Genomic DNA, 25987 nt, shown 5'->3' on the forward strand with positions numbered 1-25987 from the left:
TTAAAAGAACTGTACAAAGCAGATATAAAATAAATTCAAACCCCTAAAAACAAATACAGTAAATTAAAAAAAACCTAAAATAACCAGATATAATACATTTGCCAGGAGGGACAGTTGAATTATGCCAGACCTGCTAATCGGAACAGGTGGGTCTTCAGTTTTTGCCGGAAGGAGCGGAGGTCAGAAGTGGTTCTAATGTCGGGGGGAGGTCATTCCAGAGGGTTGGGCCCATCACAGAGAAGGCCCTACCCCTCGGTGTCGCCCGCTGGCATTGCCTAGTGGACGGCACCAGGAGAAGTCCCTCCCTGTGTGAGCGTATTGGCCACAGGGATTTACAATAAGCTTATTGCACAATAAGCAATCAAATAAAGAATAATTTGTTGCCCTGTCTGACATCCAAAATTTACCTTTCTTTGCTTAATGCTCAATTTTGCACTGATCTGGGTACCTGAATGCAATGGATGTTTACCATGCATGGAGATAAAGGGACGAAGACATGGTTTTTTAAGAGCATTATACATTAATTAGATATTCTTTCTCCCAGAAAAAAAACCCTAATCACTTTTATTATGATTTCATCTAAATGCAGCACTCTTTATGCAAAATTCAGTTTTCTGGCTCTGTGAATGATAGTACCAAGTCAACCTTGACTGATGTAATTGTTGACCCAGAATCTGGGGGAAAAGATGACCGTTAGCAAAATAGTACAAATTTGGAATATCTGCAGTTCCTCCATTATCAAGAAAATGGGTACCTACTTCCCCACTACACCATTAAGCAATGAAGACAAAGATCAAGAAATCCCATCCTGACAAATTTAAAGGTACATGGAGTTAGCTAACAGCAACACTGACAACTGGATAAATTTAATTAAGTGCCCCATTTATCTTTATATCAATTAAGGAACAAATTCACTGATCTTCATAACTGTTATCTATTTATGCAATGAGGAGACAGTTACCTGTTTTCCTGCTAAATAAGAAACATGTAGCTTTCCAAATGTATTATTTCTTACAGTGCTCTATCCACTTTGTCAGGAGTTGAGATGCCCATTACCACCAATCTGAGAACCTACCCAAATTAGCCCTGGTTAGCATTTGGATGGGGAAATTGCCTTGTAAATCCATGGTGGTTGGGTGGATTGAGAAGACAAAATAAAAAAGAAAGAACCTGGTAAATTTCTGAGAACACTGATGATGTGCCAATGTATTGAGTCAACATCTTTATCTTTACATCCACTCTCCTCTTCTGAAATCCTTCAAAACTTTCTGCAGGAATGTTCATATCTACCATATGATATTTTGGATTCTGCATAGCATCAAATAATAATCTGGAACAATGACCTTCATTAGGTTCTATTGCTAATGTAATCAGATTTGAGCAGGATTTTCCAAACAGAGATGAATTAAAGTGCTGAGCTATGTATTAAATTAATTTTCTTTCAGGCAGTTTAATCTATACCCGTTAAATTAATCAGAGTAGTAAGAGTGAAACTTCAATAAAAGTAAATTTAAGTATTCACATTCTGAGTGAACACAATGAGGTTACTTACAGTATGCTTTCATTCTGGATAGGCAATTTGTACAAGAATGCTCAATGTTCTATTAGTCTCTTTCCAATAAGGATTATATTATTGTAGTGCATTTCAAAAAAACTGCATTTTTATAGTTTTCCTTGGTTAGAGAAGGGTTGGGAAGCTATATTCTCCAAATGTTATTGGATTCCAATTACGATCATGCAACTATGGTACATCAATACAATCATCATTCTCCATGCCTAGTATAGACTTGGACCTACTCTAGAAAGTTTTGTGCCTGTGCAAAACAGAAAATAAAGATGCGGCGTCCTGGATAGAAGTGGTACAGTCATGTGTGCAGCCGAGTTACTACTTATTCGGCCGAACTGGGCCAAACCAGTAGGAACTCACAGTATTGAAAATGGTGACTTACAACTGGTCCTTGTACTTACAACCGTCACAGCATTCCCATAGTCATATGATCAGAATTTGGGTGTTTGGCAATCAGCATGAATTTACAATGATTGCAGCATCCCGAGGGAAATTGGATTTTCTTAATGATCATGTGATTCAACTTAACAACTGCAGTGATTCGCTTAACAAATGTGGTTAAAAAAAGGTCATAAAATCAGGTGCAATTCACTTAACAAGTGCCTTACTTAGCAAGATAAATCCTTGTCCCAATTGTGGTTGAGGATTACCTATAACCCGTATTTCAGTGAAATAAATATATTTAAGGGAAAAGTAGCTTTGGATAATGCTGTTATATTGAGATTATGACTATGATAATGATAATGATCTATCAATATTGTATGTATACTGAGAGCTTATGCACTGGAGACAAATTCCTTATGGGTCTAATCACTTTTAGCCAATAAAGAATTCTAATTCTAATAAATCTAATTCATTCTAATTTTAATTCTAATAATTCTAATTCTAACAATTCTAATTAATCTATTTTTTTCCTATTCCGATTCCTTTGCTTCAGGGTCTCCAGAAACACACCTGTTCCCTTGCCACTGAATTCTCTTTCTCTATTTTTCTCTTTTGCTCTTAAATCTCCTATGTTTAGGAATCGCTTCTGTTAAGCCATGGTATCAATCAACTGGCAGGCTATAAGCAGCATTAGATGTAGGTAAAAGCCATTCGCAATATATACTAGTACTATATTACTTACTTTATTATTCTTAAAGAAAGAATAAAGCTTTTGTTTCTTTAAAGCTTAAAGAGAAAGCGAGCTTTTGTTTTTTAATGATCATTGTTGGGGGAAAAAGCTGTCCCCGTGTTTAGTTGTTTTGGCATGCAGCATCCTGAGGGAAAGAGTTGAAACAATTTATATCCAGAATGTGAGGAATTTGTAGATATTTTCTCAGCCATCTTTCTGGCCTGTGCTATATGCAGGGAAGGGAGACTGGCTGCAAATGTCACACCAAGAAAGTGGTAAATTAAAAAAAGTGAATAAAAAACACCAGATGCTTCAGCTGTCCATGAAGACAGGTACACATCACTTCCTCCCCCAATATGGATGCTGTCTCCATGTTGCTATAGTCTCCCGAAGATGTCTGTCATGAGTGTACATCTGTCATGAGTGTACAAACAAGGAGATCTATGGAAATTGTACATTGTTTTCTTGCTATATGAACATATACACAGAATAACAGAGCTGGAAGGGACCATGGAGGTCTTCTAGTCCAACTCCCTGCTCAGGCAGGAAACCCTATACCATTTCAGACAAATTGATGTCCAATCTCTTCTTTAAATCTTCCAGAGTCGGACCATCTACAATTTCTGGAAACAAGTTGTTTCACTGATTAATTGTTCTAACTGTCAGGAAATTTCTCCTTAGTTCTAGGTTGCTTCTTTCCTTGATTAGTTTCAATTCATTGCTTCTTGTGCTGCTTTCAGGTGCTTTAAAGAATAGCTTAACTACCTCTTCTTTGCGGCAACCCCTTAGATATTAAAACACTGCTATCATGTTACTCGTAGTCCTCCTTTTCATTAAACTAGACATACCCAATTCCAGCAATGGTTGTTTATATGTTTTAACCTTTAGTCCTTCTTCGTTGCTCTTCTCTGCACTCTTCCTAGAGTCTCAACATATTTTTTTACATCATGGTGACCAGAACTGAATGCCAAATTCCAAGTATGGTCTTACCAAGGTATTATAAAGTGCCATTAATACTTCACATGATCTTGATTCTATCTCTCTTGTCCATTGTTATTAATATTACAGGTAATACTCTCCTAACATTGGAAGAATTCAACACCATGTTGCATTTCAGGGTTTGATAAATGTTGTTGGCTCAGTTAAATTACTTTTTAAGTATGTCTTCTGGATGCACGTTTAAACTTTTCTGCACTTCTCTCCTTAATTGGATTTTGCAACCTGAAATGAACTTATATGCAATTCCCCTGCCAGCCTCTTCAACTATTTCTGTCTGCTATATTGGGATTATCTATTCTGGTGATGAAATCCTGTTTTGCTTCACTGAATATTCTATTTTCTGTCTACATCTATTGACAGTATGAGTTACAATTTATGATTCATCTATTCACTGTTTTCAATGGTGCTCTGAGTTATTTGGTGATTTGTAGCACATATTGGTCTTCAGGTTTTTGGTGGTTTAATACTTGCACATTTCCCCCTTCACAATGTTTAACCCCATTATTCCCATCATAATGTAAAATTATTTTCATAGAATTTATTTTAGAGGAGGGAAATCCTGCTGCTTGATTATTAAAATATCCCCTCTCATATGAGGGGAACAGCAGTTGCATAGGACACTAGCATCTGAAAGTAGCTTGCACTAATGATTTGACTGAATATTGGGGTAGCTAGAAATGTTATTAGCATTTGTGCATGCAAGGTTTAAAGATTCTTACACTTTCAATCTGTGTTAAAGGTGTTACATGTCTACAATGGTTCAACGGTTTAATAATCTGATAATAAAATCCAGTCACAATCAACCTTATATTTCTATTTATGACTGAGAATTTCTACAGACTTTTAACCTTATATTCACTTTCCTTGAAGACTTACTTCAAAGTAGACACATGTGTAAGACTGTTCCATTAGTTACATTGCCTTCAGTGGGAATATGTGTCTCTGGAAATTATTTTAAAACATATATTTTTCCTTGATTCTACCATCACAACCTGGTTGCATTGTCAGCCAAATGTTTAGACTTGGATTTTGCTTTTTTATTCACCCACTGAGTCCTTCCCTGTTGCTGTTTGATGGTGTTAAAGGTATCATTGCAAGCTGCAAGTTGTCCCAAATAAAGCTGTCATTTGCAATTGACTGGTGGTGATTTTGTCAATGCTGATGGTGTTGCAGCGATGATCGAGATGTTCTAGGATTATGTTTGAAACAAGAGAACACAATAATAAGTTTCCATTGCCTTATGCAATGTAACATTATTTGTCCTTTGTTTTACTAAATCTATCTACCCAGTAGTTAAATGTGCCTGATGCAGTCTAATAATTCAGCCATCTAATAAGTAGCATAGTGGAATGGGGCATACACTCTGCAAAATTGCTGCCATAAGTGAATTTTTCCAAGAAGAAATTCTGACATTCAGGTCAGGGTGATAATTTGAGAGGGGAATGAAACAGAAAGCAAGAAACAGAAACAGCCACAATGTGGTTTTCAGATTGATTATATAAAAGGGAGTGTGGAGAAGCTGCACATAATCTGAACGTTAAAATAATAGCATCTGAACATTAAATAATAGCATAAACTTTTGCTGATCATAAGACTGTGCCAATTTTTTAAGCTACCTGAATTTATAGGTTTCTAACCCACCAAGTGTCATCCTTTGTTCATAACTAATAACCCAGTCAATTGGATAATAATTACTTTGAAACTTCCTTAATGGGAGAAACTAAACTCAATTGATTTATATATGCAGTTTTGTAGATTTTGAACTGAGCAAATGCTTGTGTCTGGAGCATGAATAATTTCACTTATTTTAAATTCTTAAACACTGCATAATAATATATCCTTGTTGCTCTGAAAGCAGTAATAAAATACAGAGGGTAAAGCAATTGTTCCTGATGCCAAATATATTCTGGAAAGATAAAAATAATCAAACTAGAACAACAATATATCCTAAAAATGTGGTGGTTTTGAGTGCATTATTCAAAACCACTCTTATTCATTTTGTGAAAGGTTATTAAAAAAAGCCAACACAGTTCTAGGCTGCATCAACAGAGGGATAGAATCAAGATCACGTGAAGTGTTAATACCACTTTATAATGCCTTGGTAAGGCCACACTTGGAATACTGCATTCAGTTCTGGTCGCCACGATGTAAAAAAGATGTGGAGACTCTAGAAAGAGTGCAGAGAAGAGCAACAAAGATGATTAGGGGACTGGAGACTAAAACATATGAAGAACGGTTGCAGGAACTGGGTATGTTTAGCTTAAGAGAAAGAAGGACTAGGGGAGACATGATAGCATTATTCCAATATCTCAGAGGTTGCCACAAAGAAGAGGGAGTCAAACTATTCTCCAAAGCACCTGAGGGTAGAACAAGAAGCAATGGGTGGAAACTAATCAAGGAGAGAAGCAACTTAGAACTGAGGAGAAATTTCCTGACAGTGAGAACAATTAATCAGTGGAACAGCTTGCCTCCAGAAGTTGTGAATGCCCCAACACTGGAAGTCTTTAAGAAGATGTTGGATAGCTATTTGTCTGAAACGGTATAGGGTTTCCTGCCTAGGCAGGGGGTTGGACTAGAAGACCTCCAAGGTCCCTTCCAACTCTACTATTGTATTGTATTGTATTATATTTAATTCTTCTGGGATTTTTCATTAAGAGACAAACACTCATAGGCACTTAGCTTAGGTTTTAAAAAGGTCACAGATTCAAGAACACTTCAGAATTCTAAATTATGAGATGCCTCTTATCAGAAGAAGAATGTTGAACATTTTTCTTCTATAAAAAAAAGAGGTGGATATTACTTTTGAAGGCTGGTTACTTGAAAAATTCACAAAGAATAACTTAAAAACTAAATTTGAATGTGTGAGGGCCTAAGAGCAGCCTTCCCTTAGGAAACTCTAGCATAGTGTGGTCAAGCAGATGCTGATAAGAACACCACAAAAAAGGTGTCTCTTCCTTTTTTGTGTTCAGGACAAAGGGGAATATTGCCGCTAACAAAATGAGACTGACATGTAGGGATCAACCCAAGAGATCATGAGTGAGCACCATAACTTAATCAAATTCCCTTTGAAAACCATCCAAGATCATGAACATTAGTACATTTTAGGATAGCAAATGTAATTAGCAAATTTTAATTCATACTTCAATCATTCCTTGTTTGAAGAAGGATGTGGTAAAAAAAAAGTGGTTTTTTACGCTTGCCTGAATGTCCCTCCATTCGCTTCATTTCACCATTCAGTTTCACCTGCGTTCTATTATCTACCCAACAGATACATTTTCTATATTTTTAAAAAATTCTAAAATATCCTTGTTGAGTTCTGGAAACCCAAATTGCGCTCCATATAAATAGATTCATCTATGTCCCAATGAACTCTTAACATGTGCTTTTTATTTATTATCTACTCATTTGTATCAATACTTTTAGATAAACTGGAACCACAGTCAAAGCCACAATCTTCGTCTTGGTTATGCCAGCTAAAACCCAGTACCAACCATATTTTGAATGTTGTTCGTAGTCCCATTTATCAAGCTTTACAAAGGATATTGTGCAGGTAGAAAAGTTTCAGCAAATGAATAGTTAAGTAGCTTTCTTATAAAAAAAAAGACTACAGTACATTTGAACATTAATGCAGTAGTTACGGAAAACAAACCAATTATATAAAATCATGCATTATATAAACGAAGTGGATAGATAATATTTGAATCCTGTGTTGTGCATTAAAATTAAAGGCAAACAAATTCAGAACATTGAAAGGGTTTTTTCAAACACAACACAAAATTAACGTACTATAGTGATTAATCTTGAAATCTGTATATCAAGTAGCATATCACAAATACCACTTGTTAGGGAATAACAGTAAGAAACAATTATTTCCAGTTTGGAAGCTTTTGAGACAAATTTGGCTGGCCTCAGTGTGACCACTTTAATAAAGTGAGAATTAAAGGTATTTTAGAAGAACTAAGCCCTACATCTCTTTCAAAAATTCATCTAAGAAATACATTGAATTAACAAAGGCCTGGCGGAACATTGTCCACGGGGTCGCGATGGGTCAGACACGACTTTGCAACTAACAACAAAACTTCAGTAAAGAACAATCCATACTTTCAGGGCAATCAAAAACATGGGATAAATCCATCAGAGAAGATTGTTCTTGATGGAAGTTTGAGCAACATGTCCAATTTGAGAGGGTGTTCAGGTTTAATAAAGTGCGGTTAAGAAGGAAGGCAGGGCCTTATAAACAATAACCAGTTGTGGTTGATTCACATTTCTTTGTTGAACTGCATTCCACAAATATTTATTATAATTTTCTTTGTGTGACAGTGACATGTACAAGAATGATGGCTAAGGGATGAAATATGTGTAATTTGCAGCAAGTATGAATGTGAATAAGTTATTTATTATTTAAGTAAATTTGTTAATCACAGATATCCAGTATAAACTATGATATCATGAAAATGACAAAAATGTACATAGTGAAGTCACAACACAATCCTTGGCCTTTTTAAACGTGTTGCAACATGGCACATAATTTGCATGGTGTGCCTCAAAGTTTCATCAGTTTTCCACTCCTGCAGGCACCCATGCTGTGAATAACAACTACACTGCATTAAGCAAAATGTCATGGACTTGGAATTCAATATTCAGATACATTAATGCCTCTTTGCACAAGTCATCTGGCCATTTTGTAACTTGATTGCCATAGAAACAACCTGTAGTAAAAGTATTATGCTGTTTAATCGTATGGTAAGGACTTTTTATACATACAAGAAAAAATGGGCATATAAAATGGTGTCATACAGAAGTAGCATTTGGAAGTTCAGTGTGCAAAACTGAGGCTTTTTTGTTTTGTTTAAAGTATTGTTAATCTAGGGTGCTTTGTGGTATTTGTTGTCAATCCAATCCATCGGACTCTGTCTAAGAGGTAGATTTTGGTGCAGTAGCCATGTGGTGAGCAAAAATATCATAAGTCTTGCTGAGACTTAAAAGCTACTACATTATCCTAGCATGTACTTTTGTGGAAAAGAGCCCATTTTGTCAGAGGCAAGATTATCCTCTGGTATGAAGCATGGGACAGTTATTTGCATTTTCATTCAACTTTTAACCCCTCCCCCCACATCACACACCACCACCACACACACACACACACACACACACACACACACACCTAGAGTATATGATTGCCAACTAAAGTAAATATACTATTCTTCTGATATTGTAGCCCTGTTCGTCAAAGGTTTATGTCTGTATTGTTTAATAAACCTATAATATTATATATTATATAATATTATGTTTATATTGTATATGGAGTGCATAAGTGCACCAGCGTCACTAACGTCCCTGTCCAACTGTCCCCATTTATTTGTCCCCATTTCCTGTGTTCTTATTCATGTTTATTCTTATTCTTGTTTTGTACATGAGTGACAAACTAACTAACTAACTAACTAAATCTTTAAGGTGTTGTTTCTGATGTCCAATGATTATGGCATTTTCAATAAAAGGAAAAGGGTCAGAAGAAGAATAGAAGCTATATATATATATATATATATATATATATATATATATATATATATATATATATATATATATATATGTGTGTGTGTGTGTGTGTGTGTGTGTGTGTGTGTGTGTGTGTGTGTGTGTGTGGTATTTGTACTGATAAATAAATAAAGGGAGACTAGTATAGATCTATTTCGAGCTAATTAGCTCTCATCAGCTAGCCATACCCTTACTGGGATTTGAACCTGTGCTGTTATATATCTCAGGCAGGAGCCTTAGCCACTAAGCCACAGGATCGCCTCCTTATCAGTTGAGCCAGGGAAATAAGTATAATTTGTGTTACAACCCCTGGTATGACTAAATATGGGAGGAAGGTCACTACTCCCTCTTTCTGTCCTTCGGCTTCATCACAGAAGACCATGCAGGCAGAAAACCATATTTTTAATGTTGCCTTTTTTTTTTATATTTGTGTTGTATTTGTACTGATAAATAAATAAAGGGAGACTAGTATAGATCTATTTCGAGCTAATTAGCTCTCATCAGCTAGCCATACCCTTACTGGGATTTGAACCTGTGCTGTTATATATCTCAGGCAGGAGCCTTAGCCACTAAGCCACAGGATTGCCTCCTTATCAGTTGAAAGAAATCACGTGCCACAATTTGTGATTAATTAGCATATATATATATATAGGCTAATTAATCACAAATTGTGGCACGTGATTTCTTTTATAGATGAAATGCTACTGTTTCAGAAATGGCTGGCTCTTCAAGTTAGCTGAAGAAACCTACTGTCCATGTTACATAAATAAGTGTGTAGATTAAGATTTGAGGCATTTAAACGTTCAGGTATTGCTAGAGAATTAAGAGAATTAGCAAACAATTTTGTGATGAATGTCAGCCTTCTGGAATAGCCATGTTACATCTTTTAACAAAGCTGATTGCAAATATGTTCCCCCAGAACACAGCTGTAGCTGTGTACTTATGGAAATTCAAAATACACGAGGAAGGATTAAACCATGTTCAAACAGAGGGGTTGATGCAGCAAACAAACAAATGCAGATGAAAGCTTCCTTTAATCAAGAATGCTGTTTAATCCAGTGGCAGAGTAGAAGTAGAGACAATTTCATTCCTTTCAATTTGCTTTGGGAGGCTGTTCAGGACACTAGGGAGATGACTTCAGAAGTAGGAAGATTGGTAAAATGCTGCCCTCACTTTCTATCAATGAAAGTGTATCTGGGGACACACTCATGATAGATTCCCCCCCCCCCAACAAAACCAAAAAGACACTCAAGATTTCACTGTAATAGATAAAGAATTCAGAATGAATGCATTCTATCCAACAGTGATGTTTGCTATCAAATGACATTCTGGTATAGAGCAAATCCTTCACTTATTTTTCAAACAAAGCAAAAAGTCACCTGTGTGACTGTGTTCATATGCTGTCAGAACTCACTCATGGGTTTCAGAAAGGTCAGCCTTTCAGTTTAATCAATTAAATGACTATGCCACAGCCATAGTCATGGATTGATTAACATTTTTATCTATTCAAGGTCTGACATTCTTCGACTGCGAGGGTCCCCCCTCTCGCAGGCATGCCCCCTTGCCCTGATGAGGGCCCACCTCGATGAGGGGTTTATTAACCCAGAGAGGTGGAGGAAGCGGGGGATTAGGGTTTTTTTAGTAAAATGTTTTTTAAAGGTTTTAAGGGGTTCCAGGGAGGGGGGGAGGGTTACTTGGCCTTGGGGTATGGACATAGCCAGGTCAACAGGTGGGATCAGGACGGAGGGGAGCGGAGTGGGGGGGTGGGAGGAAATACCATTCCTACAAGGGGAATTCCAATTGCGACGGTCGTAGGGAGGGGCGGGCACGAGGACACTAGAAGAACATACAGTCGGTTGGGAGACCGGGGCCGCTGGATACGCCCGGTCGCTTGTACCAACCCCCGAAGGCTAGGTGGACAGGATCGGCAGAGCCTGGGCCTTAGGCTGATGTTATGTAATGCGAGGTCCGTGATTAATAAGACCCCCCTCATCAGTGACTTGATCACAGAGGGGGAGCAGGACCTCGCAGGAATAACAGAAACCTGGCTGGGCCCGGAGGGGGGGTTGCCCCTCAGGGAAATGTGCCCTCCAGGTTACTGTGTATTCCACCAGCCACGGGCCCAAGGTAGGGGTGGTGGGGTAGCGATAATCATCCGGGAAGATTTGGCACCGAGAGAATTCACTGTGTCGCAGATATCTGGTTGTGAGTCTCTGGGCGTGAAATGGGGCCCAGGGAGTCAGCTGGGCCTGTTGATAGTATACCTGGCTCCCCGCCATACATCAACGGCCCTGCCCGGGCTCCTCGAGCGGATCGCGGAGATGGCGGTTGAAACCCCCAAGCTATTAGTGATGGGGGATTTCAACCTGCCATCGACGGGAGAGGCATCCGGGGCAGCCCGGGAATTCATGGCTTCCATGACAGCCATGGATCTGACTCAAGTAGTTCAGGACCCCACGCACGAGGGAGGCCACATACTGGATCTTGTGTTTGTCTCCGACCAGTGGACGAGTGATCTGGGAAGAGGGAATTTAGTCATCACGCCACTGTCATGGTCAGATCACTCACTTCTCCAGCTGGACTTCCCTGGCGCTGCTCCCCACCGCGGGGAGGCGGAACCAGACTATCCCAGGTGGTTCCGCCCCAGGCGTCTGATGGAACCAGATAGGTTCCAGGCGGAGCTTGGGCCACCTCCTGCAGACCTGCCCCGCCCCCGGGCAGAGGACCTGGTAGCCGCGTGGAATAATGCGGCCGCCGGTGCCTTGGACCGGGTGGCGCCTTTGCGGCCTCTCCGACGGCCACGATTGACCCGGGCCCCCTGGTTTAACGGGGAGCTAAGGGCGATGAAACGCCATAGGAGACGCCTAGAGAGCAAGTGGAGGTCCTCCCGCTCCGAATCCGACCGAGCACAGGTAAGAGCCTATGTAAGGACTTACCTTGTGGCAATAAGAGTGGCCAAACGTCAGTATTGTGCCACCCTTATAGCGTCCGCAGAGAACCACCCTGCCGCCCTGTTTCGGGTGACCCGCTCCCTTTTGTCACAGGGGCAGCGGGACCCCCCATTGCTGGGCCGGGCAGAGGAATTTGGAGAGTTCCTGCAGGATAAAATCGATCGGATCCGAAGGGGATGGACCCACCTCAGTGCTCCAGTGGGGACGTCCGAGGCTAGTCTTGAGAGACCATGCTGGGAGGAGTTTGACCCTGTTGTCACCGAAGATTTGGACAGGTTGCGCGGGCGACTGCGAGCCACCACATGTTTATTGGACCCGTGTCCCTCCTGGTTGGTACTGGCCTCCTGGGAGGGCTCACGAGGCTGGCTACTGGGGCTGGTGAACGCTTCGCTGGGTGAGGGCCTTTTACCAACCGCCTTGAAAGAGGCGGTGGTGAGGCCCCTGCTCAAGAAGCCTTCTCTGGACCCAACGGAGCTAGCAAATTACCGTCCTGTCTCCAACCTTCCTTTCTTAGCGAAGGTTGTTGAGAGTGTGGTGGCTCAGCAGTTTCCGCGCCACCTGGAGGAAGCTGATTATCTAGACCCGCGCCAGTCCAGCTTCCGACCCGGTCACAGCACGGAGACAGCCTTGGTCGCGTTGGTGGATGATCTCTGGAGGGCAAAGGATGGGGGTTGTTCCTCCATCCTTGTCCTATTAGACCTCTCGGCGGCCTTCGATACCATCGACCATGGTATCCTATTGCGCCGTCTGGAGGGGTTGGGGGTTGGGGGCACCGTATTACGATGGTTCCACTCCTACCTCTCTGGCCGGACGCAATGTGTGTTGGCAGGAGAGGAGAGGTCGACCGCGAGGCCCCTTATCTGTGGGGTCCCACAGGGGTCGATCCTCTCGCCTCTCCTGTTCAACATATATATGAAGCCGCTGGGCGAGATCATCCGTGGTTTTGGGGTGGGATACCATCTGTACGCTGATGACACTCAGCTGTACATTTCCACCCCAAACCACCCCAACGAGGCTGTTGAAGTGATGTCCCGGTGTCTGGAAGCCGTACGGGTCTGGATGGATGACAACAGGCTCAGGCTCAACCCCTCCAAGACAGAGTGGCTGTGGCTTCCGGCTTCCCGGTTCAACCAGCATATGCCATCGCTGGCCATCGGGGACGATCAATTAGCCCCGGTGGAAGGGGCGCGCAATTTGGGCGTCCTCCTTGATGCCCGGCTGTCTATGGAAGATCACGTGGCAGCCGTGGCGAGGGGGGCGTTCCACCAGGTTCGCCTGGTGCGCCAATTGCGGCCCCTTTTGGACCGGGAGGCCTTGCGCACAGTCACTCACGCGCTGGTGACGTCTCGCCTGGACTACTGTAACGCTTTCTACATGGGGCTCCCCTTGAGGTGCACCCGGAGACTGCAGTTGGTCCAGAATGCAGCCGCGCGGGTAATTATGGGGAGATCGAGGTTCTCCCATATAACACCCATCCTGCGCGAGCTGCACTGGCTTCCTGTGGCCTACCGGGTGCGCTTCAAGGTACTGGTTACCACCTTCAAAGCGCTCCATGGCACAGGGCCTAGTTACCTGCGGGATCGCGTCCTGCCCCATACATCCCTGCGACCCGTCCGCTCACACAGAGAGGGACTACTCTGGGTGCCGTCCTCCAGAGAGTGCCAGAGGGCAACGCCCAGGAGTAGGGCCTTCTCTGTAGTGGGCCCCACCCTTTGGAATGACCTCCCTCCAGACATCAGGACAACAACCGACCTTCGCTCCTTCCGTATGAAGCTGAAAACCTACCTGTTTCGACTAGCTGACCTGGCATAATACTACAACCTCTCCAGCCCAGGGCATTTTTAATTGGTAATTTTAGTTTTTAAGGGTTAATTTCACTGGGGTTTTAACTTTTTTAGGTATTGTAACTTATTTATTTATTCTTACCTCCTCTGTACGCTATATAATACTTTTGTACGTCGCCCCGAGTCCCTGTGGGGAGAGGGGCGACTAATAAGTTCAAGTAATAAATAATAAATAAATAATAAAAAAACTAGTATTAATAATCATTAGTTTATTAATAAATGAATATTAATATAATAAACTGATCAATGAGAGAAGCAACCTAGAACTAAGGAGATAGTGAGAACAGTAAATCAGTGGAGGAACAGCTTTCCTTCAGAAATTGTGGATGCTCCATCACTGGAGGCTTTTAAAGAAGAGATTGGACAACCATGGTATAGGGTCTCCTGCTTGAGTAGTGCTTTAGACTAGAAGACCTCCAATGTCCTTTACAATGCTGTTATTCAGTCAATAATTCATTTTCTCATTGGCAACCATTGCCTGTCCATCAAAACAGTTCCCAAGTCTTCATTGCTTGAAACAATCAGCCTGTTCTCTTACCTCACCCTCAAAACACTTATGAAATCTCTTGGTTAAAAAAAAAAAGAACAATGGAAGTGTAACATCTGCTTGCTTGCATACAGATCTAAAGTTTCCTTGGAATGCTAGCTTTGCCATTTCTTTATGTGTTTTCACAGCAATGAGTCCTTTGTGCATATCAAATCAGCCTGGCACTGCAGTTTGCTGTTTTTAAAGACCGGATTAATAATGCTTTTTAATGTTTTCAAGATCAGATGGCCAAGAACAGGGAAGAAGAAGAAGGCTGATCATCTTGAAGATGCTGAATAGTTTGTTGTAGTGACAGATTAGGTTCCTATGGGATAATAATATATTGCAGTATAGTTTATTAACTATAAGACTACTTGTGCAAATGCAATTCAAACAACAAATGAAAAGACGGCAAATAATACAGAGAAAATGGTGAGAGGTAAGTATGTGCTTAGAATAATACATTACTCACCTACAGGTTAAAAAATTGGAAAATTGATACACAACTTGATTCAGTGTAAACTGATAGCTAGGGACAAATCATTATTTCAATGAAAAGAATTCACAGTTTCAGATCACCTCCCTTTGCCTGAAGCAAGCTTAATTGATCATTAGATCTAAGTATTTGTTATAGACACTTTTGTGCTTCATAATTAACAACCACAAAGTTATTTATTGTTACGAAATAACATGCCTGCTTGCCTTGATTTCTCCATCAGGTACATGCTGATTTTCATGCTGATTTCCGTTAATAAACACACAAATAAATAACTAGCAAAGATGGCCCCAGATGCTTGCATGCTGTTATCTGTCGCCTAGGCAACAGAGGGGAAACCTAGGTCTGAGAGGTATTAAGTACACTTCTTTTTCCTGTGATCTTGGAGACAGCAGCCAGACTGGGTTTACTCTGTCCAGGAACCAATTGGACTGAGTCTACACTTACGATGTCATCAGGCCCTTGTGGCTCCTCCCCAGTTCAGATGCAGTCCAACCAGGACTAGCAGTGAGAATTGATCTCTCCTCCAAAATTTGGCTTTATAACATTAATTTGTGATTTTTCACAAATTTTTAAATATTTTTTTTTTCTTCTCACAAATTGGAGGGAAATTCAAAATTGCTTCCAGGCTGCCTCTCTTCAGCTGTCTGACTGCCTGCGCCCACGAGTTTGCTCAGGAAGCCTGCCTGGCAGTCAAATCAGCCAGCTTATGAGCTACGGCTCCGTAGCTATTTCTCCAAGGTGCTCCTTGACTCTGGGCACTGGAAGAGATGCGCGACCAGCCCTTTCTTGCTCTCACCATTCACACCCTGCAGAATCACGGGTTCGGGGTGAATCTCAAGAAAAATCACATTGTTCCTGGCACTCGCATTCTTCACCTTGGGGTATTGATAGACCCCGTGGTGTGGAGGGTGTTTCTGTCCAAAGACCGCATTCACAGTCTAAAGGAAATTGTGAGAAAGGTGCTGCACCTACACAAGGCGTCCCTTCTCCTTCTCTCCCAAAACTTGGGCACGATGGTGTCTTGCTTCAGGGTTGTCTCATGGGCCAGGTTCCACAGCAGGACCCTTCAATGGTTCATGCTTCTGCATATAAAGGCCGACAGGAGCTGCTCCCCTCTCCGGGTTCCCCTTCCCAGTCAGGTCTTAAAGTCCCTAAAATGGTGGCAGTCCCTGGCAATTTTGCAAGGGACCTTGTTCAGCGAACCGGACCATCTCACACTTATGATGGATGCAAGTCTGACAGGGTGGGGGGCACACATGCAGGACCTAGTGGCTCAGGGTCAGTGGTGCTTTGAAGAGAGCCAAAACAGCATAAATTGGCTAGAGTTACGGGCGGTTCACTTCACCCTCAAACAATTCCAACACAGGGTTCAGGACCATCACATATTAGTCCTAACAGACAATACCACAACCAAGGCACACATAAACAGGCAGAGGAGAACACGTTCTTCGCCTCTGATGCAGGAGTCCAACCTGTTGTGCCATTGGGCGGAGTCTCATCTGTCATCTCTCAGGGAAGAGCACATCTCAGGGGCCTCCAAGGTCCAGGCAGACTGGCTGAGCCGGACCAGGATAGATCAGGCAGAGTGGAGCATCCATCTGAACCTCTTCCATCAGCTGACACTACGATTCGGTCTCCCAGTCCTAGACAAGTTCACAATGGCAGACAACAACCAGGTGCACAGGTATTACTTGAGGTTCATGGACCCCATGGCAGAAGGAGTAGACGCCCTCAGGTGCCAATGGCCTAGACGCATTTCTGCCCCTTCCCCTAATTCAAAGAGTAATTCGGAAGATGTTGGAGCAGGAGGCAGAACTATTGCTGCTAGCGCCGAATTGGTCATGCTGGCCTTGGTATGCCAACCTAGTGACTCTGTCAATCTCCACTCCATGGTACATTCCACGGTCTCTCCTGTCTCTACACCATGGGTCAGTTTGCCATCCCAAACCCCAGTTGCTACAATTAACTGCATGGCGATTGAGCAGCAAGCCTTAACAGCGATAACATCTCCCTCAACGTCATTGCTACCATTCAGGTATCACGCAGAAGCTCTACTAACCACATTTACGATGCCACTTGGCAGGCATTCACACTGTGGTGTACCAACAAGATTATTGACTCTCTTGAAGCGTCCATTCCACAGATATTGGACTTTTTACAGAGGGGGCTTGATCAGGACCTTACCCCTAATACATTACGCCGACAGGTGGCTGCTTTGGCTTCTGTCCTAGACAGCCTTGCCTCTGACCATTTACCTTCTCATCCCTTGATCCGGAGATTTCTCAGTGGAGCATCCAACCTGCATCCCCCTGCCATCCATAGGTATCCAACTTGGGACTTGCCTCATGTCCTAGAGACTCTGACTTCATTGCCCTTTGAACCCATGAGATCCTCTTCTTTGAAACTGTTGTCCTTTAAGAAGTTGTTTTTGGTGGCTATAACATCTGCCTGGTATTTTTCTGATTTGGCTGCCCTTTCAGTCAGGCATGACTTATGCGTATTCCATTCAGACTGAGTCATGTTAAGACTGGACCTGACATTCATACCAAAGATGAATAGCTGCTTCCACAGAGGTCAAGAGTTAAAACCTTGCCTGATTTCTGCCCATCTCCTCACCATGAGAGGGAGCGTAAGTGGCACACTCTTGATGTACAACATGCCCTCAAGATCTACATCAACTGCATCGCTTCGTTCTGCCACTCGGAAGCTCACTTCATATCCTTTCACCAAGCCTCCTTGGGTAGCAAGGCTTCATTGTCTGGGGCGGTGGATCAGAGCCTGTATTAAACTGTCATATGAATTTCAGTCCTTGCAGGTTTCTCCAAACATTACAGCTCATTCTACACATAGTGCTGCGACATCTGCTGCTTGGTCCATGCAAGCCACATTGGAAGAGGTCTGCTGGGCAGCCACATGGGTGTCTCCCACAGTCGTCATACGTTATTACAAGTTAAACAAGTATGCATCGGCTGATGCAGCTTTTGGGTGCAGGGTACTGCAACAAGTGCTTGTGCCTTAACGGACAGCCCAGTCTTTGGTACGGCCCAGTCTGACTGCTGTCTCCATGATCACAGGAAAATGGGTGTTGGTTCTTACCTGATACACTTATTTTCTGTTGAAGTGGAGACAGCAGCCAGCTCCACTCTGGGGTGTGTCATGCAATTCAGAACCTTTTTGTGCAGAGGAGAGAGAGAGAGAGAGAGAGAGAGAGAGAGAGAGAGAGAGAGAGAGAGAGAGAGAGAGAGAGAGAGAGAGAGAGAGAGAGAGAGAGAGAGAAACAGAAGATATGGATTTGACACATGTACGTTTTTGCTCACAATTCTCACTTGAGTCTACAGTTTTCCTTCGTCTGAACTAGGGAGGAGCCACAAGGGCCCGATGACATCATAAGTGTAGACTCAGTCCAATTGGTTACTGGATGGAGTAAACCCAGTCTGGCTGCTGTCTCCACTTCAACAGAAAATGAGCTTATCAGGTAAGTACCAACACCCATTCTCTCTTTGAATAATACACTGAACACGGAAACCTGTTGCCAAATTGAAGTTCTTTCACAAAACTGATACTCAGCATATAGAACTTCTCTGCTGGGACATGAACAGATAATACTTTAATTATGGGATAATTATATGGCAAAGAAAGAGGAGCAGTTCTTCCCACAGACTAAAAGTTTATTCTCTTCTTTATTACTGAAAAAGTCTTGCTGCTTTGCCATTGATATGTGGCTATTTCACTTTTATTTGTACTATGATGTCACAGTACTTCAAGAATGTCCTAAAGAAAAATATTTGAGTGGAAGATGATAGGGTGAAAGAACCTGTAACAAATAAAGTATTTTTAAAAATAATCTGAAGCATACACCCACAATATGACCTATCTAAGCTTCTAGAATTTCTATTCCCTGATCCTTTTCAACTTACCTTGCGATTTACATCCTGTTTTGCTTATGATGATAAATTCATAATCAAAAGCAATTCCCATTTCCCTTCCTGACCAATAGTTAAGAAAGGAGAACCATCAACCATTCAGTGCTTATTTGCTACAATTTCAATGTTGCCAATATCTGAATGTGTCATTCTATCCCCTCAGATTCTAACCAGTCATGCCTAAATAATTAGTTATTTCTCTTTCTTAACAAAAATAAAATAAACATCTTGTGTTTACCCTTTTCAATGTTTCATTTTCATATCTTGGACAATTCATCTGTCCAATGTTTTTAACAACAACAACAAGAGTGATACCCATTGTCTTTGGGGCACTTGTTACCATATCCAAAAACTTTATAAAACACATCAACAAATTGCACCTTCCTGCAATAACACTAGTGGAACTGCAAAAAACTGTGCTACTTGGAACATCGTACATCTTAAGAAGGTACTTGGTTGATACCTAGGACGCTAGCAGCAACCTGTGCCAACCATTAGCACCAGTCAATGGTATTTGTGATGCATTTTTGAATGTTCAGTTGACTGAGTTTCATGTTTAATGAATAAAAGAGATGATGATGATGATGATGATGATGATGATGATGATGATGATGATAACTACAACAACATAGTTGGGTGGAAACTAATCAAGGAGAGAAGCAACTTAAAACTGAGGAGAAATTTCCTGACAGTTAGAACAATTAATCAGTGGAACAGCTTGCCTCCAGAAGTTGTGGATGCTCCAACACCGGAAGTCTTTAAGAAGATGTTGGATAGCCATTTGTCTGAAGCGGTATAGGGCAGCGATGATGAACCTTTTTTGGCTCCCGTGCCATATGTGGGGGGAGTGCAGGGGGGTCGTGTGCAGCCGTGCCGCACCCATAATGCAATGTGTGACATCGCATGCAGGCACTACAGGCATGACCCTCCCCATTTTTGCATGCTTTTTTCGCCCTCCCCAGGTTCCAGAGGCTTTATAGGAGCATGGGGAGGGCGAAAACAGCCTCCCTGCCCCCCAGGAACCCCTCTGGAGGCTTCAGGGACCTTCAGGAGGCTTCCCTGAAGCCTCCAAAGCAGTCAAAATGACCCTCCGAGCAAACTGGAAGTCTCCGGTTTGCTCGGAGGGTCGTTTTAAGCGCTCCGAAGTCTTCAGGGACCTTCAAGAGGCTTCCCTGAAGCCTCAGGAGCAGTCAAAACGACCCTCCAAGCAAACAGGAAGTCCATTCCTGAACTTCCAGTTTGCCCGTAGGGCCAGTTTTTTGCGCTCCGGAGGCTTCAGGGAAGCTTATGAAGCCTCCGGAGGGCCTTCAGGGGGGGGAGGCTCTTTTTGCCCTCCCCAGGCTCCTATAAAGCCTCTGGAGCCTGGGAGAGTGAAAAATGGCTTTAAAAAAGGGTGAGCTCAGCTGGCCAGCACGCTCATGTGCGCTGGCCAGCTGACAGGGCAGCGCCTCGCATGCCCTGACAAATGGCTCCATGTGCCACCTGTGGCACGCGTGCCATAGTTCGCCATCACTGGTATAGGGTTTCCTGGGTAGGCAAGGGGTTGGACTAGAAGACCTCCAAGTTCCCTTCCAACTCTGCTATTGTATTGTATAGTTCAGCAGTGATTTGAAGGAACATTCAATTGTATGGGAATTACATTATTTAGTTTCTTGAAAAAGGAACACATTGTAATCCTAAATAAAAAAAAACTGGTGCTTGAAATATGGGACTAGAAAAGCTTTAAAGACAAAACATGTAGGTTGGTTTTCATGGGTCAATCGTCCTCACAGAGCTGTTACTGTAAGGTGCTACTTCGAAGTTTTAGAAGGAAGGGAGGATATACACATAATTATAAATAAGTTAAGGAAACTTTATAATAATTATGCTTTTAATATCATCTTACCCATTACTTTCTGCATTTCATTTCTTTCCTTGACCACATTTTTGGGAGAAAAAATATATAACATAGATCCCATTATACAGAAAAATAAAGCTAATAATCTAATAATAAAGCTAATTTATTTACAATTGTCGCAATTTGAGTATTTTTCCATTCTTCATTCTTTACTTTAAGACATTATCCAAGATTTCAGGCATTTCTCAATAAACAGTAACAGCATGGACATATTTTGACATGTGTTGTCCGAAGCAAATTAAATGCTGTTGTTGCATCTTGATATAGCAAGACTGTCTTGGCATAAATAAATGTTATATGTTCCCAGATGGAAACTGTAATCTCCTTTGTTAGTTTTAGTTTTTTGGTTTTCTGCTTGGCCATGTTCTTTTGGTTATAGCTGGCATATAGATTGTTTGCCAATATGTTGTACAAATAGCCTTCCTGTAAGTTTCAGAATGTATAGTTGTACATAGGCAAATAACACTATAATTCGGAATGCGCAACCAAGGACAACCATGTCTCCCAAAAATCTGTGGATGGGAACACTGGATACATTCAACATTATCAGCAAAATTTAAGTTTGAAGTGAAAATAATTTATGTGACCAGAAACTAAACTTTATCTCTTTCTACATCTGTTTCTTGGCTGTTCAATCTGAATATTTTTCCCACCTCTATCCTCCTCCACTGCCTAGTTTCCAGGATTTATGCCCATGTCCCTATCTCCCTTTCAAAGGTTCCTTCCAGCATCTCCAATTCTCTTTTCGACTCTCTTAATATATTTTCGCCCTGGTTTATTTCCCCAGTCACTATTATTTTCGCCATGACATCAACCGGAAGTCCAATTTTGTTATAATCTCTGATACAGTAGGTATCTAGAAATATATTACAATACAATAGTAGTAGAGTTGGAAGGGACCTTGGAGGTCTTCTAGTCTAACCCCCTGCCTAGGCAGGAAACCCTATACTGTTTCAGACAAATAGCTATCCATTCTCAACGTATATGTGTTAAAGAAGAATATTGCTCTTTTGAGCCACAAGTAGTCCTTAATGTTATGTCCTGAGGTCATATGATCACCATTTGGGACCTTTCCAGGAAGCTTCTGACAAGCAAAGTCAACGGGGCAACCCAAATTCACTTAACCACAGTATGATTTACTTATCCATTGCTGTGATTTGCTTAACAATCATGGCATTACTCATCTAGCTTTGCTTAGTAATGAAAATTGTGGTTCACCCACCATCTACATTTCTGAGGACTGCCTGTATATCTTCCGTCTAGAAATTTTATCAGGAGAATTCTTATATTTACACTTTCTCTAAGAACACAGTGAACAATCTGGAATCCAGCATTAACTTTAATTAAGGTGAGCAATGTCTGACTGAAGTAATAGGACATGGAAGACAGTAATTTTATTTTTCTTTTCTCCTGTTTGAACTCCCGTTCTGTCCTATTTTGGAACAGATTTGGGGGTGGGGTGGGGTGGGGGGCAAGAAGGAGAAACATACAAAGTTGTAGTATTGGTTTAATTGGCAAGTAATCACTTTTTCCAGGACCACTAGTAGCATTCTTCTTCTGATCCAAAGTTTTTTAATAGATTAAAAGAGTCCTTGCATTCAAGGAACACAAGGTTTGGACTCCAGCCAACATAAATAAATTGGAACCAAAATGTCTCTGTTCAAAAGATAAAATCATTAAAATGTCTTCATAAAACTTCAGAATTGCAGTCTCAATAGCTAAGAATTATCTTCCAGGGACCTTCGTTTTTTTTTCTTTAGAAACAATTATTTATAGCCTAAATATAGGGTTAATGATTTTATAGATTATAAATTTCCCTACTCTCTAATTTCAATTATTTGCAGTCCTCTCGCTATTTTTCTGGTTTGCTGACTTCTAAACTTCTAAACTTTCGTTGGCAGTTTTAGGTACTTAAGTGTGTGAAGTTCATTAAACTCTGTGGCATGATCCTCTTCCAGTTCAATTTTTTTCCCCTTTTGCAACTTTTATCTAGAAAATAAGTCTTAATTCAACTGACAACTTTTCAGCAAGACAAATGCTTCTTGTGCACCTATATTGGCAGCCTTGGGATTCTCCACACATTTCAATTTAGAGATCAGTTTCATATAGAGAAAATATATTACAGAACTGTCTCAGTTCATATACGTTTAGCTACACAAACAGAATTTCCCAATCCCATTTAGTATATCGGTTATTAGCACTGTATACAAGTCTTTGAATAGCGTTCCAATTTGTGCAGCATAGCACAGATACTTTAGGGCATCTTTCACTCTCTATCTTTGCTTTGTTCCACAATCTTCTCTTCATCTGGTCACATGAGTGAGATAAGCTTAAGTTCTTTGTTTCCCTTTTCAGGACAATATCTCAGTATCCCATGGGAGGTTCAAGATGTATAAAATCTGTTTTATCAGTCTTTCTTTAAAAGGGTGTGAAGTGATTTACAGTGTCTAGGATCAAAGGCAAAAGGGAAGATAGGGTTTGTCCAAGGAAGCTAGCAAAGGTCATGCCACAAAATTTTTCTACTGAGTAAAATGGCACATGGGACAACACAGGAGATTAAACCCTTCAGGACAAGATTCCATCCATCTGCATTTGAAAGATAAAGATCACTCTTTTAAAGACAGCAAATTCCATATTTTGGATCCTTGGTTTGAAAAACTGGTAAAAGAGGCCATATTTTTGGAGGCAGGGAATGTTGTGGGCCCCATCCCCAAGGGAGATACACATGGTGGGACCCAGAAGAAGGGCCTTGTCTGTGGTGGCTCCCTCTCTCTGGCCCCCACTCTAATACTCTTCCGGAAGGCATTGAAGACCTGGTTCTGCCAGTGGGCCTGGGGAACCCAGAGCAGGATGGAGCCCATTAAATGGCTTGTGGGATTGACTGTTGCAGGAGGGTGGGGGTGATTTTATTACATTAATTGATTTGATTTTTTTAAATTAGTTTTACTGTTTTTAGATGTGGTTTTTATATTCTGTAAGCCGCCTCGAGTCGCCATGGGCGAATAGGCAGAAATATAAATTTAATAATAAATAAAAATAAATTTACTGTATGTTAATATAGCAGCCCACTTTCAAAAGAGAAGGAGGGATAAGACATCACCTATTTCCAGTGTGCAACACAGCACTTACAACAGTGCCAAGAAGATTCCACAACCAGTTGTACTCTGAGGGCAAAGATAAATCCCCAAGTGGCCTCAAGAGCTCTCAGAGAAAGTGCCAAATGGACCAGATGACTGCAAAGAAATGCAATCCTTCCATTCCACCCCCCCTCCCCACCATCTGGTCTCAACCTATCCTTCCATCCCCCACCACCTACGCTCAACTGTCAGTACCTATTCTTCCCTCCCGCCGCTCATCCAAACTGATGATGTTTCTTGGACGACAAGCAAAACATTTTGTTCTTCTTCCTCAAAGAAAAAACTGTTCTTTTTGAAAAGAGGACTTTTGAGACAACTATGACCGGGATGATTGAGAATCTCCACAGATACTGAGTAAAATGTGACTAGAGAGCACTTCAGCAGTTCTTCAATGGGGAAAGTCTCTGATATGTCAAATACTAGGTGTGGATTTACTAGGATTAAATTCAAAAGTGACAACAAATCTTAGGCAAAGCTTAAAAAACCAAACCCAACTCTATTAGTTTAGTTCTAAAAAGTGCCTTATTCTGCTACCGATCACAGCACATATCAGATTTTCCTGAAAAAAGATGAAGGAAATAAACTTTTCAACATTCTAAAATATTGAAAAATGGAAGTAATCACAGTCATTAAAAATGCAGCATGTAAATATGTTAAAATCAGAGGCATCCACAAAGGGAGTTTCAAAAAAAAGTCAAGACAGGAGCCATAGCCATGTGATTGAAGCCCTGTCCCTTTTTGACCTATCACGTGAAAAAGAGGCGGGGCTTTAATTGTGCAGTTGTGGGGTGCGCATCTTAGCTTTTTTCATTATCTTGAAGATGCCCCTGGCTAAAGTCTTTCTAATGCTAAGCTTCTAAATAACACACATATAAGATTGCCAATTCTATTTTAAAAATCCTCTTAGCAGTATCCCAAAACTATTTAAAAGCATGACCCCCCCAAATCGTTACATGCATATTATCACTATATCTGCTGTCCATTGTTTTGTTCTACCCTAGGGGTTGGAAAGTTATAAGCCTATAATAGATCTATTTAGTTACAAAATCATTGAAGTCTATGATTCAATTCATAGAAACACTTCTTACTTTGTAAAAGAAAAACCACACCATTATGTAAGTGGGCCACATTTAAGGATCAACAATTCCTTTTCTCTATAGCCATGCTGGCGAACCTATGGCACGGGTGCCAGAGGTGGCACGCAGAGCCCTCTCTGCTGGCACGTGGTCCGTCGTCCCAGGTCAGATCTCGTGGCATTCCTTTTGTGAGCTTTTGTTTCCCTGCAAACGACGAAACAGAAGCTCACAAAAGCAAAAGATCTTACCGCTTGCCGCGCTGCTGGTCCCACCTCCCACGGCCAGCTGGTCTTTGGGTCTCTACTGCACATGTGCACATGTTCACGCATGTCAGCTTGCATGTCCACACATAGGCATGTCTGCTTGTATGCCCATGCATGCACATGTCTGCATATGTGTGCATGTGTGCATGTGCACATTCGTGCACACACGCACACCTTTCCGTTTGGGTATGCACTTGCACACAATTTGGGCACTCGATGTCTAAAAGGTTCACCATCACCGTTCTATAGTGTTATTTTGACTCACCCAAAATAGAAAATAATAATTGTGTGTGTGTGTGTGTGTGTATGTTATGTATGTATGTGTGTATGTGTGTATGTGTGTCTGTCTGTCTGTCTGTCTGTCTATCTATCTATCTATCTATCTATCTATCTATCTATCTATCTATCTATCATCTATCTATATGTTGTATTTGTGCTGATAAATAAATAAAGGGGTTGTAACACACACACACACACACACATACACACACACAGCCTGCACCAATCAGCACCAATCTACCAATCATGATACAACCACACAACCAATCATTCCACTTACTGAAACAAAGCCAGCACCCCATCCCCTCCCACCAAGACTTACAGAAAGACGGCAGCTCCGATCACATTTTAAGCCCACAGCTTGAAGATGGCAGGTG

The sequence above is a fragment of the Natrix helvetica genome (assembly GCF_964273705.1).
Source record: "Natrix helvetica genome assembly, chromosome: 2".
Lineage (NCBI taxonomy): Eukaryota > Metazoa > Chordata > Lepidosauria > Squamata > Natricidae > Natrix > Natrix helvetica.